Source organism: Thamnophis sirtalis, unplaced genomic scaffold, assembly GCF_051295495.1.
Source record: "Thamnophis sirtalis isolate CommonGarterSnake01/CBP01778 unplaced genomic scaffold, rThaSir2_p1.2 scaffold_2, whole genome shotgun sequence".
Classification (NCBI taxonomy): Eukaryota; Metazoa; Chordata; class Lepidosauria; order Squamata; family Natricidae; genus Thamnophis; species Thamnophis sirtalis.
In genome coordinates, this window is record NW_028261382.1 from 22,632,207 (window position 1) to 22,656,449 (window position 24,243).

At 46.3% G+C, this 24,243-nt stretch overlaps 1 long non-coding RNA gene across 1 annotated transcript; it reads right to left on the reverse strand.

Moving 5' to 3' along the window:
* Nucleotides 1-3,267: 3,267 nt before the first annotated feature.
* On the reverse strand, nt 3,268-24,079 carry LOC148048491 (uncharacterized). Its single transcript, XR_015695338.1, has 3 exons — nt 23,998-24,079; nt 4,094-4,326; nt 3,268-3,661 (listed from the first exon to the last, which is right to left on the reverse strand). It is a non-coding gene; the product is annotated as an uncharacterized LOC148048491 (long non-coding RNA).
* Between the last annotated feature and the right edge of the window lie 164 nt (nt 24,080-24,243).

Sequence of the window (24,243 nt, forward strand, 5' to 3'; positions counted from 1 at the left end):
TCATCCAGATTATGGTTGTCCCAAATGTGCTTTTTCAGGAGGCAACTGGACTTTCTGGTTTTTCTTTGAAGATGTTTCGCTTCTCATCCAAGAAGCTTCTTCAGCTCTGACTGGATGGAAGGGAATGGAAGGGTTTATATTCCTTGCAGAAATTTTCCCATTCCCCACTGTCCTTTCAGAGCTGAAGAAGCTTCTTGGATGAGAAGCGAAATGTCTTCAAAGAAAAACCAGAAAGTCCAGTTGCCTCCTGAAAAAGCACATTTGGGAAACCTATGTGGGCTTCTAGTGATCGCCACACTCCAACTTCTTCATAGAATCCTACACTTGGAAGGGTTCCTTGATATCATCCCATTCTACTTCCTACTCCATGCAGGAATGCAAACTAAAGCTTTATCAACAATTGGCCCCCTGAACAATAAAGCAAAGCCAACCATTTCTTTGGTTACTTTGGTCTTCTAATGCCCCCCCACCTCAGACACCAACCAAAGGGCAAAGAGGCTATGGATCTGTTGCATGGAAAAAGGGAGTTGACTGGAGCAAATCTTCAAAAGGGGGAAAGAAAGAGGACTTTGGAAATTACCATATCTGTTAGCTTCACATCTATAATGGACAATGCTTTGAATAGATGGTTAAATGGTCTGAGTATCTGAAAAAGAATGCAACAAGCACCACGTGGATTTCTCCCAAAAAAGTTTAACCTGCTTTTCTTTTTTGACAGAGTTACTAGCTGAATAGATATTGGAGAAACAAGATTGCAATATTGTAGCTTGACCAAAGTACAAGGAAATGAAACTGCTGCTTTTCATGACTTGGAAATGATCTATCTCTTGATGCAATCTAAAATTGCCACATCACACAGCTAGCTCATAATAATTCTGAAATCAACTTCTGTTCCAAAGATACTTTCACAGCAGAGGTGGGTTCCTACCAGTTCGCACCTATTCAGTAGAACCGGTTCGTCAAATCTACCAAACCGGTTAGAAGAGGTTCCACCAGTGGACCCGGAAAGCAGGCCACACCTACAGAAGAGGTTCCAAAAATTTTTGAAACCCACCACTGGTCCTTGGATATGATTATTCTACACTATCATGCTCATATTTATAAAACTCAGTGCCTCTGTGAAAGGTAAGGATGACTACTGCATTTGTGGTGCAATCAGAACAGTTGTTTTAACGCAAACCAAAGATGCCTTTTAAAAAACAAGTTTACATCATATTCTTATGCATGCCAGTGCTGTGTGTGAGGTAATTTAGGGTGGTTCTGACAAGTGTCGTCGGCATCTTCATATCTGGTCACATGGGCAGCAAGCCACTCCCATCCGGTCACATGGGCAGCAAGCCACTCCCACAAAGGAGGCCACACCCACATAGTAGGTTCGAACAATTTTTGAAACCCACCACTGTTTCACAGCCTCAGTTACCAAGAGCTCGGTATATCTTTGCATTTGAGTTTTGTTTTCTCCATGAAGAACTTCTCTCTCTCTCCCTCTCCTTCCCCCAGCACACTGTGCACTCCTACACACAATCATTCTCCACATATTGTGTCCTCTACAGAGTTTTCCATTCTGTTCTTAGACTCAGCTAAGTAAAGCAAGGATAATTTTTATCTTGTAACCAGGAGCTTCACATTTTAGCTATGCACTGGATTTCACCCCAGTTTCCATCATCACCCATCCTGCATGGCTACAATGCCTGGTGGTAATGACTTATTTGGAAGACACTGGTACTAATCTCCTGCTGGTGGGAGGAGGCATCGGATTGGCTGACTTTGGGAAAGAGAATATTGGACTCCCATCAAGTTCTCGACTGACCAGCAGAGATTTCCTTCTTTTTAATGAGACAGCCAAACCGACTCTTGCGTCCCACAGCTGTGCAAACATGTTCCTCTCTCTACAATGTCTGTTTCGTCCCAGTCTGTATTCTATGGCTGGAAGTCCTAAGCACAGAAAGGAAATCAGGACAGCCCAGCTTTGCTTCTCCCCTTGGCCTCCTTGTGTGGCAGGGGAAGGTCGGAAAGGAGCCTGCAGCTATATTTGACTTGACGTAGCATTGACTTGGTCAAGAATCCTGACTGCACAAAGCTCCTAAATCTCGCTGGTCCATTGGCTCCTTGGCTAGAGCCGCTTCCATGTGGAAGCTCTGCTAGTGGCAGCAATTATCCAAAGCAAAACTCTAGCTCAGACAGCAAGTGACAAGAGACAGGATTGGATCTGCTGGGCTTCAACACAGCCGCATAAGGAATGGACTGGACTTGACTGGACTGGACTGGACTGGAATGGAATAGAATAGAGTGGAGTGGAGTGGAATGGAATAGAAATAGTGCAGTGATGGCTAACCTTTTTCCCGTTACGTGCCAAAAGCGGAGGGAGCACAGGGGGGTCATGCATGGGCACACCCATTATTCTATGCATGCAAACCCCCCCCACACACATGTAAGTGCCGCCCCCTCTCCCCCCCCCCAGTTTTGGCACACGATGGACCTGTTTTTCATCATCCCCAGAGGCTTTCTAGGAGCCTGGGGAGGGCAAAAACGGCCTCCCCAGCCCCCCTTGGAGGCCCTCCAGAGCCTTCAGGTGGCTTTCCTAAAGTCTCCGGAGGGTGAAAAATGGCCCTACTGGCAACCCAGAAGTTTGGGGACGGACGTCCGGTTTGCCAGTAGAGCCATTTTTTGCCCTCCAGAGGCTTTAGGGCCTTCCCTGAAGCCGAAACGGGCAAAAATCAAGGCTGAAGTCAGCTGGCCAGCACACGCATGTGCCCTGGAGTTGACAGGGCAACACCTTGGGTGCCCTAACAAATGGTTCTACATGCCACCTGTGGCATGCGTGCCATAGGTTCGCCATCACAGAAATAGTGGAAAGAATAGAACAGAACAGAACAGAATAGAATGTAATAGAACAGAACAGACTAGAAAATATATAGAATAGAATAGAATAGAATAGAATAGAATAGAATAGAATAGAATAGAATAGAATAGAATAGAATAGAATAGAATACTAGAGTTGGAAGGGATCTTGGTGGCCTTATAGTCCAACCCCCATATGGGGAACATGTCTCCATGGCTCCTAGCTTTTTGAAAATCAGCTGAAGTTGGCTAACATTAATTCAAATGCAACCACAGTATAATGCTTGAAAGAGAACTCACCCACTGCTTTGATTCTTCCCATATATAAAGTACATCCACCAAATTGGTTGCTGAACAATTTTGGTAGATATTCAGTTGTGTGTATACACATGCACAAGGTGGCAAAAAGCAAATCAGTTTGTGAATTCTCCTCCAGGCCTAAAAGACTTTTAGCCCTGTAATTCCAAATAAGCAGGCCCACACTTCCCATTGAATTGGTTAAAATTGTTCTTCATTTTAAATATTGTATTATTTTGTGGTTTTTTGCACTACAAATGAAGATATGTGCAGTGTTCATAGAAATCTATTCAGGTTTTTTTCAAACTATAGTCCAACCCCCAACAGTCTGAGGGATGATTATTCCTCCTTAATTCACCATTGGAGGGTTTGTGTGTGTGTGTGTGTGTGTGTGTGTGTGTGTGTGTGTGTGTTGATTCTCGCCTTCTTCCGCCTGCTTCCAATGTCTCTCAATGCCCATCTTGAGGGTTTTAGTTGCAGTCTTAATTGGTGCAGTTCTCAGTCTGGTTTATCGTATGGTCATCTGAAATATATGATCAGGAGTTATTTTGAAGGAAATCCTATTTGCTTTATTCTTTTTTTTAATGGCCTATTTTAAGGAGCCTGAAGCTGCTGTTGTAATGAAGTTAGGCAAGTGGCAAGAAAGTTTGTGCTCTTTTTCCCTTTGGGGAGGGGGTGTCTTAAGTAAATAGATTCCTTGGGTTGAGCAAGTACTGCAAGGACAAAGGCAAAATTGGCCATGACACATGACAATTTAGCCACACCCACCCAGCCGATCCTGCCCCCCCCCCAACAGTGTGAGGGACCATGAATCGGCCCCATGTTAAAAAGTTTGTGGACCCCTGCCCTACACCACTTTGGACAAATGGTTATCTAAACTCTTCTTTAAAACATTCAGTGTTGGAACATTCACACCTTCTGGAGGCAAGTTGTTCCACTGATCAATTGTACTTACTGTCAAGAAATTTCTCCTCAGTTCTCGGTTGCTTCTCTCCTTGATTAGTTTCCACCCATTGCTTCTTGTCCTGCCCTCATCTGCAGGTGACAGACACACTTTCTCAGTCTCCCTTTTGAAGACAGAACATACTTGGCTCCTGCACTGCCTTCTTAGGGTTTCATTTCTAGCCTCTTGATCATTGTCCTTCTCTGAATTTCCTTTGAATCCTTCCTGATGTGTAGCGCCCAGAACTGAAAGCAAGAGAAAAAAATAGGGTACATAGAGTAAAGTGGAACAATCACTTCCATGATTGGAGACAATGTTCTGTTGATGTACCCTAAAATTGCACTTCAGTTTTTGCCGCTGTATCAACATAACGTGCATAAAATACATTCAGTTTGCACACAAGTCCATTTGTAATTTTACAAAATCACAGTTATAATCACCCCTTTTCTCCTTATTCCAAAAGATTTTTTTAAAGAAAATCCTTAAACTTTTATTCCAAAATTCTTTTGCTAGGGAGTGAAGGTGCTGTTAAAGTGTGCCTGGAGGACTCAGTGACCCAAACGTTCCTAATAGCCAAAGAGATCTGGCTATTTCCCCAACCATCCATTGAATCAGGGGGTCACTAACATGGAAAGTCCATGCCTAGCAGGAAAGGTTGGATCTCTTTGTGTGTGGTTGCCTTCCCTACCAGTTCACAAAGGTGAGAGTACATGTGCACTCGGCCTTCCTTGCATGCTCTTTAGCTAAAGAAAATGCCTAAATGGGAGGGCAAAGAGCCGGGGCAGATGGAAAAGGCCACCTGCGATTTCCACTACCGGTTCAGGTGAAGCAATCCAAACCGGCAGAATTCTTTAAATATAATATTATTATTATAACTCCAACAATCAATCGTATTTGTGTCATCTTTGTAGCGTCTGCTCCTGATCTGCTCATCCTACAAAGGCTGGGAGACACTCTCTAGCCCTGCAACTCTATGGCCCTTGAGCGCCTTCCTTTGCAACAAGCAGCCTGCTTGCCTTCCGCCAATGGCCCAGGAGCTGCTGTTGCCTTGACTGAGCATTGTCTTGCCACATCATTCATCTCCATCCTGAAAGGGCAAGGTGGACGTCCAGTCCTTTCCTCCCCTCCTCTGTTGTTTTTCAAGTCTTGGGTAGCATTTATCACTCTGGGTGAGTCTAAGTGGCCAGACTGGAGAGGAAGCCGAGTGTGGCTATCATGTTAGGCTGGAATAATAAGGAATGAACTTTGGGCCTCTTGAGCTCTTTGAAAAGCATTAAACCAGCAGGCAACTGTGCTTTCCGCTGGAAGGGTTGGGAGCTGGTCCCAGGCTCCCATTATTTCATCTCTTTTTCCAGGGGGAAAATCTTTTGGGAGCTTCAGACTCTTAAGTTGCTTTTTTATTGGCAAGGAAGAAGGCAGGGAGGGGCCACTGAGAAGAAGACGGAGGGCCTTTGTCCAGCCAGAAGAATGAAGCTGATTAGTCCTGGCCAGGCGCCCCAATGAGCTCAGCCCCCAACTCAAATTGCAAAAGGTTTTGCATTCGAGCACAGTGTTGGCCTCCAAGTTCAAACGCTCTGGCACAAAGGCACCTCGCTCTCTCCAAACCACCCCAGGCCTGCCCACTTGTGGCCAGTCCAGGGATCGCCTTTGGCTCCCATCAGAAGCAGCCCTGCTTGCTGCCAAAGAAATATTATATTGGCAGTTAAGCAAGGCTGCTTGTAGGGATGGTCAGAAAAGTCAAGATGACGGCCAGGATGGTGCAATTGAAGCCCCACAAAATCAGGGCTCAGAGTGGCAGGTAGCTGTGAGGGAGATTGCCCAGCCTGGCTTGCTCAGCAACTCTCCACCAGTTGGATCAGTTCAACATACAAAGATTGAACGAGGGCGCCCCCTGCAGGACGGCTGAGTTCAAGGAGTGAGCCAGCCTGTGTTGGCCGAGCTACTGTTTTCCTCACAAAAGGAGGCCGGCCTGACCTATAAACCCTCATCACCTAAGATACAACTTATGCATTCAAAATGGACTGTGAGTAATATATATGTGTGTATGTGTATGTATATATTATAGCATATGTATGTGCATGTGTGTGTATGGGTATAGATTTTCTTTTGAGAGCAGGCATCAGAATTTTACTTTTAATGTGTTAGTGTCATCACAGAAAAAAGTGACAATAAAGATTATCATCTTATCTGATTGGGATTGAACAAATTGTAATTAATTGCTGCAAAGCCATAAGCATTTATAAATTACAATGGATGGATTTGCAGAATGTACTAAGCCAAAATCAGACGCAGACCTATTTCATCAAATAGGATGAAAAAAAATTGAAGATGAGATTGTGACTGTGTGACGGAGCCTCAAGATTTATCAAATATGTTGCACGTGTGATGCACATTTAAAATGCCCAGCTCTTTTACTACACGGTTATGGTTGAAAGCTGCTTTTTATCACATGCTGCTGGTGCCCCAGACTCTTGCCATGTGTAGATCCAGCCATTTTATGTCTTAGACTTAGAGCTGAAGGTTTCTTTGCTAAGGGCATTTTATACCATAACAATTGTGTGTGTAGAAGAGACCACAACAATCAGAGTAGTTTTTGTTGCAAAATTTAGGTTTTCATTCTATTGTTAGTTCTGTTAACCTGCTACAGTCAAATGTCTTCCACCTTTTCAACTCTTCTCTTTGGGTGAGCTGATAGGAGGGTGATGGAAAATGACAGGCTGGGGGCTATTAATTCAGCATAGCCTCCCCTCCCCCAATCCTCTTTGTCTTTGTTGTCAGGCTGGGACAAGTTCACTGGCACAGTTTGTTTGAGAAGCTCTGCCCACCCGCCTGGATGCTTCTGCGCATGTGCAGAAGCATCGTGCGCGCGAGCCCACACGCACAAGCAAATCAGTAGTAAAAAAAAAATCCCACCACTGCACCTACCCATTCCTTTCATCACTGGAATAAATTTAGCAATTTTTGCTTTTTTAATTAAGATTTTTATAGGCTATGAGATAAAAACTAACAAAGATAAATAGGCAGGAAAGGGGATAGATAGAATAAAGGAAAACATAGAGGATAAGAGCACAGAAAACAAGCAAGTATACAAAAGAAGTATAACAAGTGACTTCCAACTTCTTTTACAAAAGATATAAATAAAGCTTAAATTGAACTTTAAGTTTAAGACTAGGCTATAATATCTATTTTTCCAACACTCTTTTTTTTTTTTACCAATCATCAAATCTCCACATCATTGTTACTTTTTTTCCTATTTCTTGGGAAAAGTCCACAAAGGCTTGAATTTAGAGTTAAATTTTACTTTTTGTCCGAGCTCTCATCTATACCGTATCTTAATACCATCACTGGACAATCCATGCCCTTGTGGGCTCATCATTTCAGATGTTCCCTGAATTCCTCCATGGCATCAACCAACTCTGTTTATTCTGTTCTGTTCTATTCCTTATTCCTTATTCCATTCCTACATTCTATTCTATTCCTATTCCTATTCTAGCCATGGTAGTGCAGTGGATAGAGTGCAGTACTGCAGGCTACTTCTGCGGACTGATGGCTGACTGTAGTTTGCCAGTTCGGGTCTCACCGGCTCAAGGTTGACAGCCTTCCATCCTTCCGAGGCGGGTAAAAGGAGGACCCAGATTGTTGGGGGAAAGAGGCTGGATCTGTAAACCGCTTAGAGAGAGCTGCAAAGCACTGTGACGCAGTATATACTAAGTCTTAGTGATATTGCTATAGCTATTCTATTCAACAGGGACAGGGCTTCTAATGTCCTGCTTTCACTGGAAAAGTTGGGATCCATTCAAAGGTCTATGTATTTTAAAAGTAGTCCATGTTGAAATGTATACAGCACTGAAAACATTTAATGACATTTGTATTATATCGCAAATATTTTACGATAAGTTTTATATCATAAAATATTTTATAAAATTTGCCAAGTTTCAATTACACAGAAGTCTAGGATTTTGGATGCATTCTGTAAGTTGGCCCACATGAGATGCCTTATTCAAAAGGCCTTTCTGAAAGGACTGGGAATAGGCAGATGGCATTTAAAGATATTGTTGCACAAGGTGAGCTGTTCCAAGTAAAATTCCTTTTTGAAATCGACTGATGGTGATTCTGTCAATGCCGATGGTATTCAAGTGGTACTCCAGATGCATTGGCATTGCACCCAAGGTGCCTATTGCTCTCGGTTCCACCTTCGCTTTCTTCATTATTATAATAATATGGTCCATTGCACTGTCATCCGAATGTTCAGACTGGATTTGTCATTTTTATACACCTACCAAGTGTTTGCAAAGGCCTTGGAATTAGGCAGACGTGAACGTTTGATAGTGTTGAAGGCATCAACCCAGAATACTGGCTGTTCTGAGCAAAGCTGCCTTTTGAAATTGACTGATGCTAAATTTGTCATTTCCGATGGTGTTCAGATTGTGCTCCAGATGTTTCTGGATTGTACCCAGGGTGCCTATTGTTATGGGTACAACATTATTTTGATGCCACTCAATTCCAACTGACGTTACAATTAAAACCAGGACAAATGAGCATCCTTGAGAAATCCTGAGTGTCAGATACCCTTCATGCCCAGGCTTTCTTCCAGTTTAGGCATAAAAGTCTTTGTTCCAAAGGGTGGGGCACTAGTCCTCAGTATTCATTCCTTGCTCTCCCCTGAATCTACTGTGGAGGAAGAATCTGCCGTATATCTTCCTGGGATGAATGCACCGAACAGATCCCTTTTGTTGGTCAAAATTTGTATTTGGAATTGTTCTTGGCAACTTTGGGAAGCCAGTGCAGCACCTGCAGTACAGCTGTTTCATGTGAATAGCAGCTGCATTTTGCACCAACTGCATCTTCTGAATAGTTTTCAAAGGCTGCCTCATAATGATAGCAGTCTTCTAATATTTGAGGGGCTGCCACAAAGAAGAGGAGGTCAACCTATTCTTCAAAGCACCTGAAGGCAGGACAAGAAACAGTGTATGGAAACTAATCAAGGAGAGAAGCAACCTAGAACTAAGGAGAAATTTCCTGACAGTAAGAATAATTAACCAGTGGAACAGTTTCTCTCCAGAAATTGTGGATTCTTCATCACTGGAGGCTTATAAGAAGAAACTGGACGGCCATTTGTCTGAAATAGTACAGGGTCTCCTGTTTTGGCAGGAGGTTGGGTTAGAAGACCTCCAAGGTTCCTTCTAACTCTCTTAGTCTATGTTTGGGAGGTGTTTGTATCATGGATCTTGCACAGAATAAGAGCACAAAGTTCAAGCCTTAGTAAGACCACACCTAGAGTACTGCATCCAGTTTTGGTCACCACACCATAAAAAAGATGTTGAGACTCTAGAAAAAGTGCAGAGGAGAGCAACCAGGATGATTTGGGGACTGGAGGCTAAAACATATGAAGAACAGTTGCAGGAACTGGGCCTGGCTAGTCCAGGGAAGAGAAGGACCAGGGGAAACAGGATAGCAGTGACCAGGGGAAACAGGGGGGGGAGCTATTTTCCAAAGCACCTTAAGGCCGGATAAGGAATAATGGATGGAAACTGAACAAGGAAAGATTCAACCTGGAAATAAGGAAGAATTTTCTGACAGTGAGAAGAACCAACTAATGGAACAGAAGTTGCCTTCGGACGTTGTAGGAGCTTCATCACTGGAAGCTTTCAAGAAGAGACTGCACTGCCATCTGTCAGAAATGGTGTAGGGTCTTCTGCTTGGATGGGGGGTTGGACTAGATGGCCTACAAGGTACCTTCCAACTCCATTCCCTTCCAATTCTGTTCATCTGTAAATCTCAAAACTGTAAGATAAGTTAACAGTCACTTTTGAAAATCTTTCTAATTTTAAAATGCTGAACTGATGGAATGCTGAGATTTTCTGTGCCTTAAGAGTTAAAGCAGCCTGAGGTCAGGAGTGGCCGGGACAATTGGAGCTCAAGGCCTTGAATTCGAAGACCACCAAGGTCCCCTCTAACTCTGTTATTCTGCTATTCTGATCTAATCCTAATGATGAGAGGAGATGTAATCCTAAAGCCTCCTCCAGAAACAGCTGCAAATGTTTCCCAGCCAAAGACCCCCAGACATATCCAGCTGCACCTATAAGTCTAGGAAGATCCCCTCCCCCAAGTTGTGGGCACTGTCCTTCCAAGGGAGTGTTTTTCCTCCAAAAGTATATGTGGAGGAGAGAGTGCCCCAGGGGGCTTCTGGGATACAACAGCTCCGTCTTGCTGGGATTCAGCTTTGTTTCTCCCATTCAGATCCTTCCAGACTTACTCCAGGTAGTAGGTCAGGACTGTGAGATGTGCACCTGTGTGCTTCATTCCCAAGTGGCCTTACCACAGAGCCATTTACACTCTGCTTAGAACCTGCTCTAGACCGATGAACTCTGGGCTGAACCTTGCTGTCTTGTCGTCTTCTGCTGAACTCTGACCTGGTACTATTGGGTGAACCTTGTTGGAGAACATCCCTTTGCAGCACTGCCTATGGGCTGGGAAAGGGATTAATTACACGGTCCCTAGAATGCCCTTTTCAGCTACTCGTCATTCAGTGTTTCTTTCTGCAGAGCCTGAAAGGGAACTGATCGCAAACTTTATTCAGGGACATCTGGCATACCCTCCTGTCTTGGAGCCATATGGCCACTAGGGGGCAAACTTGCCTTCCTAAGAAGCCACTAGGCACCGGCCAAACTACACCTGGGCAGAGAAGAGGCTTCATCTTCTGTATCTTTGGCAGCCCAAATTCCGGCTGATGCCAGCAAAATGCTGCGTTTCTTCATCTTAGGGAGGAAGCCCACATTTCACTGGATCCCAATGATTTCATTGTGATTGACACCACTGTAGCAATGCAGTTCCCAGCAAATTGTTTCCCTCCTGTGCCCGTTGTTTTTTTTTTTTTTTTTTTGGAAAACCTTCTCTTTAAGAGTCGCAATGCTTCTTCCCTAGAGGTTTTGCCCAGGTGGATTTAGCCCCTAGAAATATAAGGAGAACATCATTAATTGACATGATTAACTTGAACATTTAAAATATGGGAAATATCTACAGAGGTGGTTTTCAGCAGATTCTGACCAGTTCTGGAGAACCGGTAGCAGAAATCTTGAGTAGTTCGGAGAACTGGTAAATACCACCTCTGACTGACCATCTATTCTCTACCTCTCGAGTCCCAGTTGATCAGGAGGAAATGGAGATTCTGCAGTAACCTTCCCCTGCCACGCCCACCAAGCCACACCCACAGAACAGGTAGTAAAAAAAATTGAAACCCATCCCTGCTACAGACTCCTCACATCCTGGACATCGATTGTTTCAAATTCTACGCTCAAAACAACATTATAGAACAACTGGACACGAGGACAGTTTTCCCCCATACCATCCCTCTGCTAAACAACTAATTCCCACAACACTGTCGAACTATTTACCAATACTGTATTACTATTCTTCTTCTCATCTTTCCTATTACCTATTTCCTTATCTACTTACAACTATAACTTTGTTGGTTGTATCTTTACGATTTATATTGTTTATTAGTTCCTAGTATAATTTATGTTGATTGCTTAGTATCCTATGACTATCACTAAGAGTTGTATCTTATGATTCATGATGAATGTATTTATGATGACTATGATCATAATGTATCTCTTATATCTTTTAGGTACGCTGGGAGCTTATGCACCGGAGACAATTCTTTGGGTGTCCAATCACACTTGGATAATAAATAATATTTATATTCTATTCTGTTCTGTTCTGTTCTGTTCTGTTCTGTTCCGTTCTATTCCATGTTGCATGTTCTATATTCTCTCCTCTCCTCTGTCCTCTCCTCTCCTATTCTATTCTATCATTCTATCCTATCCTATCTTCTATTGTATTGTATTGTATTGTATTGTATTGTATTGTATTGTATTGTATTCTATTCCCATTCCATATTCCATCTTCTCTTCTCTTCTCTTCCATTCCATATTCCATATTCCATCTTCTCTTCCATCCATGTTCTATATTCTCTTCTCTTCCATGTTCTATGTTCTATATTCTCTTCTTTTCTATTCTACATGGTAGCACAGAATTTGTCTCTGCTTACATGGAAATGCAGGACCACCCAGTGAAGGGATAGCATGGCGGCAACTAAGGGACCCCTCCTCTTCCTCAATTGCTGTATGACTGTTGTGTTGTGTATTTGCTAATGTTACTTACAGTTTTTAAAAAATAACAGTAACTAAATTTCATGCACAGGACTCCCCAACACAGACAGAAGCTCAGTGGCAGAGACCTCTGTTCGAGTTCAGCCCCTGTTGGCATTTGCTTGAAATGCAGGGATGCTGCCGTGAAACTGTAGGAGAGCAAACAGAATTATTTGATAAAAATTGGTTTCTTATGTGATGAGGAGAGTCAGCAGTTTTGATCATTGTTATTTTTGAAGGGATTATGAAAATATACACAAGGTGGGTCTTCTAATAATCAGGTGAGCCTCCATCTTTAGATGCAGTCTACCCCCAGAATCAAAAGATGATGAGAAAGAGATTGCTGATTTCAGGCGGAGTTCAGGTGAGTCGCTTTGCCACTCAGTTTTCAAAAGAGAAGGCGGACCATCATGGAAGGACAGAGTGGGCGAGGCTCACCTAACCCACGTTCCACGGGCATGAATCCAGAGAAGAGATTACATCACCCCAAGCATCCTGCAGGAAAGAGAGCCGAACCCAGCAAGAGGACAATCTCAGGGGTTACGTAGAGCAAATTCTGCTTTATGAGACTGCAGAGTTTGGGGAGAAACGGGGTTCTCTTTCTATACTGACCATGACAAGACCAGCATTGAACTTCCTTGAGTCGTAGAATGAGGGGGGGAAACAAAGATTCTGGCATGTTGTCTTCAAACTGAGGCCTGCTGTGTCTGTCCTCTCCCCAAAGAGTATAGAGGAGCAAGAGCCACGAAGGCCTTTGAGAGCCATTTCTGCTGTGTGTTTATTGCATTCAGCTCATACTTGGCACAAGTAGAAACAACTCTGAATTCTTCTTTCGGTTCCCAAACCAAACAAGGATGAGATCTACTATAATCCAAACCAGATGACGAGGATGCTAATGGCAGGCGATGGGAGCTGTTAAAATAAAGGCCCTGGCTAGTTGCTCAGTTTTGAAAAGGATAACTTCCTGCTTTGAAAAATATCAGGACAGCTCCACGACAGCTTCAGGGGGCCTGAATTGCAGGAGAACACGGCACAATTGCCGTCTTCAGGAGACCCAAACAGTTCAGATATGTATTCAGATTAAAAGAATTGGAAGGGACCTTGGAGTTTATCTAGTCCCGTGATGGCAAACCTATGGCATGTGGGCCACAGGGGGCATGTGGAGCCATTTGTTAGGGCATGCGAGGTGTTGCCTTGTCAGATCCAGCCCACATCCGTGCGCTGGCCAGCTGACTTCAGCCTTCTTTTGAAGCCATTTTTTCCGATCCGCAGGCTCCCTTGAAGCCTCGAGTGCGAAAAACCGGCCCTACAGGCAAACCGGAAATTCAGAAATAGACTTCTCATTTACTCATAGTGCCATTTGTCGCCCTCTGGAGGCTTCAGGGAAGCCTCTGGGGTGGGGGTGGGGCGAAAAAACCACACCAAAAGCAGGGGCACTGGGGCACGCACATAGCATTATGGGTGTTGCACTCCTGTGCTTGCCCCCCCTGCGCTCCCCCTGCTTTTGGCATGGGAGCCAAAAAAGATTAGTCATCACTGATTAGTCAAACCCCCACCACCACACCCTACACCATTTCTGACAAATGGCAGTCCAATCTCTTATTGAAAGCCTCCAGTGATGCTCCCACAACTTCTGAAGGCAACTTCTGTTCCATTGGTTGATTCTTCTCTGTCAGAAAATACCTCCTAATTTCCTGGTTGAATCTCTCCTTGGTCAGTTTCCATCCATTGTTCCTTGTCTGGCCTTCGGGTGCCTTGGAAAATAGCTTGACCCCCTTCCTCCTCTCTGTGGCAGCCCCTCAAATATTGGAAGACTGCTATCATGCCTCCCCTGGTCCTTCTCTTCATTAGACTAGCCAGGCCCAATTCCTGCAACTGTTCTTGGATTGGATTGGATTTATTCAATTTGTATGCCGCCCTATTCCCAAGAGACTCAGGGCGGCTAACAATCAAAGAGGGAAGGGGGTACAGAATAAAAAATAAAAGACAAACACATTTTAAAAAACAACAACAATCATATCCTCGAGTGGGGCTGAGAGATTCAACAGCGCCAGGCCTGCCGGAACAGCCAGGTCTTAATTGCTTTGTGGAAAGCCGGAAGGGTGGTGAGGGTCCGGATCTCAATGGGGAGATCGTTCCAGAGGGCCGGAGCAGCCACAGAGAAGGCCCTCCCCTGGGGAGTTGCCAGCCGACACTGGCTGGCAGATGGGATTCGGAGGAGGCCTAGTCTGTGGGATCTAATAGGTCTATGGGAGGTAATTGGCAGGAGGCGGTCTCTCAAGTACCCAGGTCCGATACCATGTAGGGCTTTAAAAGTAACGACTAGCACCTTGAAGCGTGTCCGGAGACCAATGGGCAGCCAGTGCAGCTCGCAGAGGATAGGTGTGATGTGGGTGTACCGAGGTGCACCCACAATCGCTCACGCAGCTGCATTCTGGACAAGCTGAAGTCTCTGAATACTCTTCAAGGGCAGCCCCATGTAGAGCGCGTTACAGTAGTCCAGTCTTGAGGTCACGAGGGCATGAGTGACTATCCGAAGGGCCTCCCGGTCCAGATAGGGTCGCAATTGGTGCACCAGGCGAACCTGGGCAAAGGTCTCCCTGGTCACAGCCGACAGATGGTGCTCTAAAGTCAGCTGCGGATCCAGGAGGACTCCCAAATTGCGAACCCTCTCTGAGGGACGTATGATTTCACCCCCCAGGCTGAGAGATGGAATAGCTGGACCCTCTTTGGGAGGGAGCATCAATAGCCACTCGGTCTTGTCGGGATTGAGTGCAAGCTTGTTCGTTCCCATCAAGACCCTGACAGCCTGCAGGCACTGGCACATCACTTCAACCGCTTCACTGAGTTGGCACGGGGCGGACAGATACAACTGTGTATCATCCATGTATTGGTGGTATTTAATCCCGTGCCGACGTATGATCCCACCCAGCGGCTTCATGTAGATGTTAAATAGGAGGGGGACAGGACCGAACCCTGTGGCACCCCATACTTGAGGGGCCTAGGGGTCGATCTCTGCCCTCCGACCAACACCGACTGCGACCTGTCCGAGAGGTAATAGGAGAACCACCGAAGAACGGTGCCTTCCACTCCCACCTCCCGCAACCGTCGCAGAAGGATACCATGGTCGATGGTATCGAAGGCCGCTGAGAGGTCAAGGAGCACTAGGATAGAGGCATGGCCCCTATCCCTGGCTCTCCAGAGATCATCGATCAGCGCGACCAAAGCAGTTTCCGTGCTATAGCCAGGCCTGAATCCAGACTGAAAGGAATCCAGATAATCGGTTTCCTCCAAGGACCGCCGGAGTTGAAAGGCCACCACTTTCTCAACAACCTTCCCTACAAAGGGGAGGTTGGAGACTGGACGATAGTTACTCAAGATGGCTGGATCCAGAGACGGTTTCTTCAGGAGGGGTCTCACCACCGCTTCCTTTAGGAGGAGCGGGAAAGATTCCTCCTGGAGAGAGATGTTAACTATCATCTGGATCCAGCCACGTGTCACCTCCCTGCTGGCCGAGGCCAGCCAGAAGGGGCACGGGTCCAGTATACAAGTGGAGGCACTCACCGCTCCCATGGCCTTGTCCACTTCCTCAGGAGAGACAAGTTGAAACTCAGTCCATAAACTCCGCTCAAGACCTTCCCCCGGTACCTCAGCTGGCACTGAGCAATTGGAGTCCAGGTCTGTCCGAATCCGAGCGATTTTATCCGCTAGAAACTGAACAAATTCCTCAGCTTTACCTTGTAAGAGCGGCAAAATGCGCATGTTTCACCGCCCATATTGCCACGAGATAGGCTCTGACATAGGCTCTCATCAGTGCTCGGTCTGATTCAGAGTTACTGGCCCTCCAGCGGCGCTCTAGATGTCTCTTTTGGCGCTTCATCTCCCGGAGTTCCTCGGTAAACCAAGGGGCCCTCCTGGATCCGCTGCCTCGGAGAGGCCGTAAAGGCGCAATCCAGTTTAGAGCCCCCGCCGCCGCTGTATTCCAGGCAGCGACCAGGGACTCAACCGGACTGTGGACGAGAGCATCAGGTATTTCTCCAAGCGCCGTCTGAAATCCCATAGGGTCCATCAGGCGCCTGGGGCGGAACCACCTAATCGGTTCCACCTCCCTACAGTGGGGGATTGGTTTCCAAAAGTCAAGCCTCAGTAGGAACTGATCAGACCATGACAAGGGCAAGATCTTAATACCCCTCAAATCTAAATCACCTCTCCACTGCTCTGAGAGGAATACGAGGTCAAGTGTGTGACCCGCTGAGTGAGTCGAACCCTGAATTACTTGGGTCAAGTCCATGGCTGTCATGGAAGCCATGAACTCCTGCACCCCATCAGAGTGATCACCGAGCGACGGCAGGTTGACATCCCCCAGTACCATAAACCTGGGGAACTCAACCGCCAGCTCGGCTACTGACTCGAGGAGCGAGGGGAGGGCTGTTGCAACGCTGTTGGGAGGAGGATACGTTAACAACAAGCTCACTTGACCCGCAAGGTCCAACTTCACCAGCAAGGACTCACACCCGACAAGCTCCGGAACAGGGATCCTACGAGGAACTAAAGACCCTCGGATGATGATAGCCACTCCCCCACCCCATTCCTGGGGTCGCGGCTGATGAAGCACTTGAAATCCTTCTGGGCACATTTCAGTGAGGGGGACTCCTCCCTCCGGGCCCAGCCAGGTTTCAGTAATACATGCCAGGTCTGCCCCCTCGTCTAATATTAGGTCCCGGATGAGGGGAGCCTTGTGAACCACAGACCTGGCATTTAGCAACAACAGCCGGAGACCAGGGCCCTGACAACTCTCGTCATCTGGCCTTGGAGTGGAACTAATAGGGCCGGAAGGAGGGATCGCTGTGACGTAGCGGACCCTCCTTCCCCGGTAATGGCTAGCCCTAAAGTTCCCGCCGTACCTACCCCTCCCCGTCATGACCATAATGTTCCAGCCCACCCCTGTGTCCGTGGCCCCAATTCCCACCCCCGTCGCCGCCGCTCTCTCCGGCAGGCCATTTAAATCAGACATTCTAAGACTGGGATTGAGCCTGGGCCCCCTAACACTTCTGCGATAGCACTCAGTGAAGGAGGCACCAGGTTGTAGCCCAGTCCTCTCAAACATACACATACATTCACCCAAGCAATCCCCACGTAATAATTAAAAACACAAAATACAACAATAATAGATTAATAAAAAGTGGGCTCATTCATTCCATCACACGCATATCACATGCACTCCCCATACAAGTTAAAAATTGCGCAAATGTGCAAAAGTTCGTACAAAGCTTGTACTAAAGTGGAAGAGGAAGTCTAATGTTCCTACTCTTCTCCCCTGCGAAGTCCAGCAGGGAGGGCAGGGTCCAAAAGTCTGAAATGGTTGGAAAGTTAATGTTGGTTGAGGGGAGGTGCAAAAACGAGCTCCCTGCCCACGTCCTCTTCGTCCCCTGCTTTCTATTTCTGCAATAGCAATAGCAATAGCAATAGCAGTAGACTTATATACCGCTTCATAGGCCTTCTAGGCCTCTCTAAGCGGTTTACAGAGAGTCAGCATATTGCCCCCAACAATCTGGGTCCTGCAAGGAGTGAAACGCAGAATAGTATGCAGGATGATATTTGGGAATCTCAGCGAGGCCGGAGATGGATTCAAAAGTCCTCGCTTACTCCAAGATGGTGGTCCGGAGGATGAAGGCAGGTGTAGGTGTGGTCGGAAGGCAAAATGGCCGTAGGTGGCAATGGCTACAGCAGCGGGAGCCGAAAGGCCAGTCATGGTCGTCAATGGTTGGGATTGCAGCAGTCGGAGCACAACCCCCCAGCAGTCCAAAACCAAACTGAAAGGACTGCGGCCATGATGGAAGGGGAGGGGGGTGGAAGGGGGCACCCCTCTCCACAGCTGAGTCGCGGCGATCTCAAAGCGGCATCAGCAAGTCAGAGGGCCATCGGGCTAGCAACCCCAACCCCACCCTAACCCTAATCTAACCCTAACCCTGCCCCTAGCCCTAACCCTAATCCTGACCCTAACACTAAACTTAAGCCTATCCCTACTCTAACCCTAACTCTAACTCTAACCCTAACCCTAGCCCTAACCCTAGCCCTAACCCTGACCCTAGCCCTAACCCAGCAACAGCACCACAGCGGTTGTAGCAGTTGGGTGGCAGTGGCAGGGTCGGGGCTCCCCCAAGATGATCCTCCGGACAGCTGAGACCGCAACGTTTTCACAACCGCGGCGTTCTCCCAGCAGCACCGGCGAAGGCCAGCAAGTCAATCAGCAGGACAGCGATGGTTGTGTCAGCCAACAACGAAGCAGCCGTCGCAGGGAAGTCAGGGCAGCAAAGTGGCAGCCACAGCAGGATCGGGGCTCTCCAGGCAAGCACAGCAAGACAGGGCTCCCTCAGAGCAGAGCAGCTGGGCCGCGGCGTCTCCCAAACAGCTGAGCATCGGCGCTCACAAAGCGGCGTCGGCAAGGCTCGAGGCTCTCCTGGCAGCCGCAGCAGAGTCAGGGCTCCTCCAGAACAGAGCAGCTGGGCTGCGGCGTCCTCCAAACGGTTGAGCCGCAGCGTTCACAGAGCAGCGTCGGCAAGTCTCGAGGCTCAAAACTCTCCCAGAAACAGCTGGGCCGTGGCGTCTTCTTCCAAGCGGCGTCAGCGTCCCTCACACACGGCAGCCCAGGAGAAGAGTATTTCTCCCATTCACTGCCGGCACCAGCACCTTTGCAAATTTCTCGTCCCACAGCCTCTCCTTAATTCAAATTCTAGGTTCAGTTTCAGCTCTTCTTCAGCAGTTTTTCTCAAGCAGAGCTGGAGCAGTGAGCTTGGCAGACATATTCCTCGCACATGCGCCTTCTTGATATGTTTTAGCCTCCAGTTCCCTCATCATCCTGGTTGCTCTTCTCTGCACTCTTAATATGTCTTACCATCTTTTTTATAGTGTGGTGACCAAAACTGGATGCAGAATTCTAGGTGTTACCACACACTTTTGTCTCATATTTAATTGGTTGTCCACTAAGACTTCAAGACCCCTCTCATTGTTACTACCATTAAGCCTGGTTTCACCCAGTCTATATGTGTCCTTTTGGTTTTTCTTACCTAAGTGTAGAACTTTACTTTTCTCCACATTGAATTTCATTTTGTTAGATAGGGCCCAGGGTTCAAGTCTGTCAAGATCCATCTGGATCTGGAGCCTATCATCTAGCGTGTTGGCTATTCCTGCCAGCTTAGTATTACCCATAAATTTGGTAAGTTCCCCTTCTATTCCCTTATCAGTCGTTTGTGAAGATATTGAAGAGTGTAAACTCTCTACAAGAATCTGAACCACTTGTGGCCAAGGGAAATTAGCGGGAGATATGAATAGAAGGAATTCAAAGTGGGCAGGACTTAGATCTCTTACAGGCATGAAGGGACATGATTTAGGCCGTGTTTGACCCCTCCCTCAGGTTCAGCCCCCTACACATCCTTTATTATAGCCACAACAGACATACAAATAAGTGCATTACAGGGTCACAAATGCCTTGGCTTTTTTTGACACAACCCTTCCCCATGGACCAGTGGTGGGATTCATATTCCTTTACTACTGGTTCTGTGGGTGTGGCTTGGTGGGCGTGGTTTGATGGGTGTAGGAGGGAACGGATGCTGCAAAATCCCCATTCCCTCCCAATCAGCTGAGACTTGGGAGGCAGAGAATAGATGGGGCGGGGCCAGCCGGAGGTGGTATTTACCGGTTCTCTGAACTACTCAAAATTTCTGCTACCAGTTCTCCAGAACTGGTCAGAACCTGCTGAATCCCACCTCCGCCATGGACCACCTTCAACCAAAATTAGCTCTACAATAATATTGTTAATGCAGAAACTTGTGGCCAACAGAACATATTCACCAACAAAATCTCTCAGCTATCTATTCTAAAAATCCCCCTTTCTGTCCACCAGGATTACTATTTATGAGTTTTAGAGGGGCGGGGGAGACGCCAAGGCACGTAGATTTTAAAGTGTTAGATTTACCAAGGGAATGTGAACCTTTGCTGAGAAGTTTTAAAATGCTGCCCCACCAAATTTCCAAAAGGGTATTTCAAAGCATTCACAAATGGAATGTGCGATGCTTTTGTTAGTTTGCTTGTTGGGGGTGGGCTGGTATTTCCACCGACTTCCATGGAGACAAGAGCAGAGACAAGACAGGGCCAGCCCTGTCTCTGGTTTCCTGCCAGGATCCTGGGATTCTTACAATCCCATCTGCTTTTCCAGCTCATTTGCAGATAAGGCCAAACCGATTGTCTGGCCCCAGCAAAGGAAGCCCCCTCAGCTGCTGCAATGGCCGGAAGGGACCCCCACCCAATCTGAGCGGTCCCACTGACCCTTCAGGAAGCACCAGATGTTGCTGCTGCCCCCTCCCTCCCCAGAGCGGAGCGGCTTCCTCCGCTGGAGAGCAGTCCAAGGAGCAGAGCCCGAAGGCCCCAGGGAGCCGGCCGTGGCTTGAGAAAGGCATCAAAACTGTTGCAGCAAAGCAGAGGAAGCCGATCCCACTGGAAACAAGAGGGATTTTGGCTCAGGTGCCTTCTGGCATGAAATTATGAGAGGGAGATCCTGCTGACAAGCATTGAGTTAAGCCACGGCTAGCCATGGCTTGTTGAACAAATCACTCTTTATAGCTGGAACTGAAGTCATACTTTATGGTGCCCAAACTAGGATGGCTAAATTCAAAGAATCTGCCCTCCAATCTAATCTGATAAAAAGAATTATGTTGACTTCCTTAGGGGAAATTTCCATGGTTTATTGGTATTTTTTTAGGGTACAAAGAGACTCCAGGATGGGGAATAAGCCCTCAAAAGAATCCAAAGTAGCTTTGAGATGAAGGTACTGGGACGAAGGGCATGTGCAGAGCAAAGTGGCATCCCTGCATATGGACAATAAGGGTGGGACACACACAACTCCCATGCCTTTCTCAGAAAGCAATCCCACTCTTGACCATAAGAGGGAGCTGTGGGCACCTTTTCAAAGGCAGGGCAACTGGAGATGTGACCAGCCGCGGGTTGTCTTAGAAGGAGATGCCCCGCCAGGATGCTTAAAAGGACCACTCCGGACTCCTCCTCCACAGAGTTCACTCTTTTATCACAGTGATGCTGCTCAGGCTGCCTGGAGTCACAAAATCCACCAAACAAAAGCCCTTCTTACTTAGGGAGAATGTTCTCTACTGTGCATTAATTTATTGCAGCAGACCCCAATGCGTCCTTTCAAATGAAAGGGTGCCTGGAAGAGAGTGCGGAAAAGCTTGCATAAGGGACGAATAAAGGCACTAGACTTTAAGGTACCCTGAGACCTTAATCTCGCTCCATCTCAGTTATTGCTATTGAGTCAGGTTTTACTTGTTTATTTGGTTTTTCTTGCCTATGTGTAAAACCTTAAGTGTAAAAATGAGGTGAAGATGTGCTTATTTTTGTAGTATCCTTGGAATTACACAGAATCAGTTTTAGAGCTTGCAAAATGATTGTTTGCTTTGCCTTTTAGCATTCCAAATTTTGCTTAAAATTAGTCTTGACTGTTTAATTTTCTTATATAATTTTTTTGCCCTTTCCCAACTGCTTCAGTTTCAATAGAAGAAAATTTCTATAGCTCAGGGTTGAACTGAGGAGTCCTTGGAGCTCTCTGAGCCTGGTTGTTTGCTTGCAGACATTTCATTACTAGAGTAGGTAACACCATCAGTCTGTGTGTGTGAGAGGGGGGGAGGGGGAGAGAGAGAGGGAGGGAGAGATTTTGGCTTCCTGTTTATTATATACAGAAGATTGTCCTGCCAAGATTGGAGATGTTTTGGCAGTTCCTTGATAAAGAATTATTTTCCACTTAATTGTTTGTCTGCTGTTTGTCTGCTATTATTTGTCTGGTGGTCTCAATTTCTGCTTATTTAGATAAATCTCATTGCGTCATCTTGTTTTCCTGGCATCTGGCATCTAGTTAATTTTTTTTTCTTAGTTAAAGAAAAGAAAAAAAAATTAACTAGATGCCAGATGCCAGGAAAACAAGATGACGCAAACATTTCCCCTTCTTTTGCTTTTCTACAGTATTTATTCATTTGTGCAACTGGAGGTCACCTCAATTACAAAGTGACTTCATCTTTAATGACAGCACACTTCAAACCAGAGTTTTTCAGGAATGGAGAAATCCTAGTTCTTCAAATTTGTTCTCTGCCTTGGCAACATACTTGTATAAAATATTATTCAGATTACACGCCACCAGCCTCCTTTCTTCAGTTGAAGGTGGAACTTTGGAAGAAGACATCGATGGCTAGAGCTACAATCAGGACAGATATTATTTTGGCAGACTGGCTACTTCTTCTGCCAATCCAAATTCAAGGTCCCTGGGACGATCTCCACCTAATGTTTTCTCTGTTGGAAAAAGGTATTCCCACAAATGTTGCCTGATTTAGCTGTCGTCATCTTTCCTTGATAGAGCTGCAATGGCACAGTGGTTAGAATGCAGTACTGCAGGCTACTTCTGCTCACTGCCGATTGCCAGCAGTTCGAGTCTCACCAGGCTCAAGGTTGCCTCAGCCTTCCATCCTTCCCAGGTGGGTAAAATGAGGACCCAGACTGTTTGGGGCAATAGGCCAACTCTGTAAACTGCTTAGAGAAGGCTGGAAAGCTTTATGAAGTGGTATTTAAGTGCTATTGCTGTATTGCAATTTTTCCAGATAGAATTTTCCTTCCAACTTTAGCCTAAGAGGAAATGTCACCTGGTTTTGGTGAACGTCACCAGAGAATGAATGAAGCTGCTTTGATGAGCAATGAAACGTCTCAGGCTAACAAAAAACAAAAAAAATGAGTCCAGTTGCTATGATTCAACCTTGACTCAACCTTTGCCAGGATGGTTGAGAGTCTTCATTGACATGTCATCCGAGAAGGTTCAGGATCAGCTCACTCAGCAATTACAGTCAAAACTTGGATTTGTCTTGCCAGATATTAGTTCAAATCTTCCCAAGCAGCCTTTTAACAGGCTTTTTAAATTATGAAGATGATGATGATGGTGACATTTTTCATAACAATACACGCTTGTTAATGAGAGGGCACAATAACCCTCTACGGAACTTTTCTTTCTAAACTTCCATTTCTAGCTGCAGCACCTGAGACCTTCAAACAGTAGCGGCAGAAACATTTCCACGCGGAGCATCTTGGTATGTTGGCAGCTCAGCCTCTTTCAAGCTCTGCGTGCCGAACGAGACAGGATGTTCTTCCATTGACGCCCAGGCAGATTAAAGGAGGCTCAGACTTTGCTGCATGGAAGCAGTTTGGAGAGAGCCTCCATTTGGCACAGCTTCCCCCTAGCCCTCCTCTATTCTCCCGACTCCCCTCTCTGGAGGGAAGGAGAACAAGCTGGGTTGCCTCAACCAATTAATTGGTGCTAATTAATTCAAGCAATAATCCCTGGCAGACTGCAAAAAAAGGGGGCAGGAAGAGGAGGGGAGGGTTAGAATTGTGCACACAAAAAGCCAAACTGCCAGTAGCAACCAAACTTTCTTCAAGATATATTGGAGGGGCTGGGGAGTGGGCCTGGGGGGGCTGGTCAAAGGCGTTGGAGGCCGCCAGGACCTGGAGCACTCCTGAATCAGAGGATCTTGTGGTCAGAATGAGAATTAAAGGATTTCTTCATCCATCATGCAAGGGAGGGAAAGAGGTATTTCTTGTTGTAATATCACTTGTTGCCTAGCTACAGAAATAACCAAGTGTTGGTTTTCTCTGCTGATTTCCATGGGCAGCCTTCACTTTTGTCCAGTGGAGAGAGGAGAGAAATAAAACAAAGCAAACCTGAAGTTTCACCCCTCTGTGACTTTGCCCCTTGGTTCGTCTGGGTGGAGGCGGCCCTCTTGAGGACACGGGGTGGTGGTGGTGGTGGTGGTGGTGGTGGTGGTGGAAGACCAACTGTATGGAAAGTAAGGTATGAAGTACTGTAAAATCTGACTCCCAAACTGATTCTAAAGTTTAGGGCTGCAAAATGTAATTGAAGTTTGTTTCCATATTTATTTTATTTAAAGTCAGCAAAATAAAATCTTG